Source organism: Tupaia chinensis, unplaced genomic scaffold, assembly GCF_000334495.1.
Source record: "Tupaia chinensis unplaced genomic scaffold, TupChi_1.0 Scaffold000709_1, whole genome shotgun sequence".
Classification (NCBI taxonomy): domain Eukaryota; kingdom Metazoa; phylum Chordata; class Mammalia; order Scandentia; family Tupaiidae; genus Tupaia; species Tupaia belangeri.
The window spans coordinates 475,411-479,037 of record NW_006160232.1 but is presented as its reverse complement, the minus strand read 5'-3'; the positions used below and the strand labels follow the sequence as shown (position 1 = coordinate 479,037).

Here is a 3,627-nt window from a genome sequence, read left to right as displayed (position 1 = left end):
GAAGTGGGAGATGTGCTTACTGTTTTATGTTTACATTGCTTTTCTATAGGATGAATATGTGCTAATATTTTTGTTTTCCCAAACGGTGAGAACACTTGTGTATGAGCCTATATTTGACCTGTAGCTTTAAACCTAAAGCCATCCATTTCTCTTCAGTGTTAGAGATTAAAGGGTGTAAAGAATCACTTTTGGAGAAATGAATTTTCTCAGTACTAGTACAGTCTGTATTAGATTTTGTTTCTCTTAAAATGTATACTTAAATTTTATCTACCAAATGTTAAAACTGATACATTCCATAGCTTCCTGACTTCTGTGTCAATTTCCTGATTGTCTAGGGAAACTCTAGGGAAAGGAGGAGTACTGGCTTGTAAAATCTGTTGTATATGAGGAGCTATCTGATTGTCTTTTCTCTCCATTTTCTTTCCTGTACATTTTATCCAAAGAACTGAAGTCACTCTAAATTAAGAATTTAGTTTTGGGACCAGCAGTTAGCATAATGGCTATGTCACTGGACTCCCACGTAGTCGACCGCATTTCGAGTCCTGGTCCCTGTGGCTTAAACTCACGCCAGGCACGTGTGCGTGCGTGCCCAAGATCCCGAGAGGAGAATGGAGGAGAAGGGATTGCGGTGTGGCCATCCCCCCTGGGGGGTGATTTCTCGCTTTCTATCTCTCTGTCTCTGTCTGTCTGGTGAGCGCACGCGCCCTATAGTGAAAACCTCTCCAAAAAAAAGAAAAAAAAAAGAATTTAGTTTTAGATCTTTTACATAGAAAATAGCAAGTGGGCATTTTTAAACTTAAAATGAAGGGTTAAATATTCTAGATGTGGAGAGTAAAATAAAGTGTATTAAAGCATTAAAAAAAGAAATAGTACTTAAAATTATTTGTTTACCATCTAAAGTAGTCTATCTATATAGAAAAGGCAAGATTAAAGCTATTTTTCAAAAGAACGCCTTAAAAAAATCTTTATCTTGGAAATGTTTACACCCTAGTTGATGGAGGAGGATAATTATACAACATTAATTATGCACTTTCTTAATTTAGTTTTCTTATTTATTATTATTATTATTTTTTTGGAGAGATGTTTGCTATAGGGCACATGCACTTGCCAGAAAGACAGAGAAAGACAGAGAGACAGAAAGAGAGAAATCACCCCCCAAGGGGGATGGGCATGCTACAATCCCTTCTCCTCCATTCTCCTCTCAGGATCTTGGGCATGCATGCACATGTGCCCAGCATGAGTTTAAGGCACCGGCTCCGAGACTCAAACCACGGTCAATTACATGGGAGTCCAGTACATGTCATTACGCCAATTGCTGGTCCCAATTTTTTCTATTTTTTAATGGCATGTAGTTGAAAAAATATTCATCAAAGGTACAAAAACAGTATCAGAGATCTTTATTTCAGGTACTTTATCAAACACGGGAATTAGAAGTTTGTTTGTTTGTTTATTTATGTATTTATTTATTTTGGAGAGATTTTTGCTATAGAGTATGTGCGCTTACCAGAAAGACAGAGAGAAACAGAGAGACAGAAAGCGAGAAATCACCCCCCAGAAGGAATGATCACGCCCAAATCCCTATTCCATTCTCCTCTCAGGATCTTGGGCATGCATGCACACGTGTTTGGTTTGAGTTTAAGTTACCGGGTCCGGGACTCGAACCGTGGTTAACCACATAGGAGTCCAGTGACATAGACATTATGTCATCTGCTGGTCCCAGTAGTTTATTTATCTAAGTTTTGAAATATTTATTGTATCTTTTTGATATCAAATATATATAATTAATAATGTCTTCGTATTTCACAAACATTTGTCACATCTTCTGGAGCTGAGAAATAGCAGAGCCCTGTTCACTTACTTTTTGCACAGGATTAAATGGAAATCATAGTTTAAATTAGAAGCACTTCTTTCCTATCCCTTTTAAGGCTTGTCTCACATCGTGGTTTCTCAGGCTGTAGATCAAGGGGTTTAACATGGGGAACACAAAAAAACAAAGAAGCCACTTTTTCCTGTTCTTGAGATTCACTGGTACGATGGTGCAGATACATGTAAGAGAGAGTCCCATAGAAGATGGTGACTGCTGTCAGGTGGGAGGCACAGGTGGAGAAGGCCTTTTTCCTTCCTGTAGCAGAAGACATCTTTAGGATGGCAGATAGGATTTTTATGTAGGAAAAGATGACGACCAACACAGTGAATGACTGTATGAATCCTGCAAACGCGGTTAGTAGCATGATATCAAAGACAATGTTGGAGCATGTAAGGGCAAGAATTGGGGGCTCATCACAGAAAAAGTGGTTAATTGCATTGGATTTGCAAAAGTTTAAGGAGAAAATAAAACTTACATTTGCAGAGGCATTTAGGAATCCCATGACATATGAACCAGCTAACAGCTGGATGCAGAGTCTCCGGGACATGATGATTGGGTAGCGAAGTGGGTTACAGATGGCCACGTAACGGTCTACTGCCATAGCAGCCAGGAGGAAGCAGTCACTTGTTACAAAAGTACCATAGACTAGTAACTGCACCATACAACTTGTGAATGAGATGGATTTATCTGAAACTATGAAGTTTTGCAACATCTTGGGAGTGATGGCAGAGGTGTAGCAGAGATCGACAAATGCCAAGTGTTGGAGAAGAAAGTACATAGGGGTATGAAGGCCAGAATCAATCTTGATGAGTAGGATCATCCCTATGTTCCCCACTAGGGTGATCACATAGATGACTAGAAATGCTATGAAGAGGATATGCCAAAACTTCTCTTGACCAGCAAATCCCAGGAGAATGAATTTGGTTACTTTGGTGTCATTATTTTGTTCCATGGCTAGAAAAGTTCAATTATCAGCTAAGAGCAGCAAAGAAAGAAGAGCAGATAAAGTTAAGACTATGGTGATTCTTAACTCTTTCTGGATTTAGGTATAGTATAATGTTTCATTTCCTAGTGGAATCAGTAAAAATTTTTCTGTGCTATTATTGACTTGAATTTTAACAGTTTATTCTTGACACTGGATTTAGCTAAGTTCATCTTCAGAGTGGGGAAATTTCCATAGGGCTATGTTCTGAGGGTACATACTGAATACTGTTTCATTAATATATCAATTAGAAATATATAAATATACTATTATTTAATTATGGATGCATATAACTTTATATAATTTAAGATGATATCACTTTATTATACAACTTAGATATTCAGAAAAAATGGAAGATAGTAAAATAACAAATCTCAACACAGTGCTAATTAGACTATATTAAAATAACAAATACCAACATTTTAAAAAGACTTGGCTATTGATTGGAAATTTATGAAGTTATTGCAAGAAAAACAAATATCAAAGAATTAATATTTATCTTATATAAATAATTTTTTTATTAAACTAAGAGAAAAATTTATAAAAGAAATAAATAGGATAATTATAGAAGAGAAAATTGAGATAGTCAATAGAAATACAAAAAGATATACAAGTCAGTACTAATCAGATAATTGTTTATTAATTGTTTCATTGACTTACAATTTTACACTCATAAATCTAAAATGCCAAATTTTGGTGAGAATGCAAAGACACTGGAGAGGTTTATCTACTGGAGAGGTTATTTAGCCTAGGCAAGCTAGAAACAAATCTGACATAT

The 3,627-nt window shown here is 36.2% G+C and overlaps 1 pseudogene; it reads right to left on the bottom strand.

Annotated features, from left to right (window-relative positions):
• Window positions 1-1,894: 1,894 nt before the first annotated feature.
• Window positions 1,895-2,819, bottom strand: LOC102471779 (olfactory receptor 5AK2-like; annotated as a pseudogene).
• Between the last annotated feature and the right edge of the window lie 808 nt (window positions 2,820-3,627).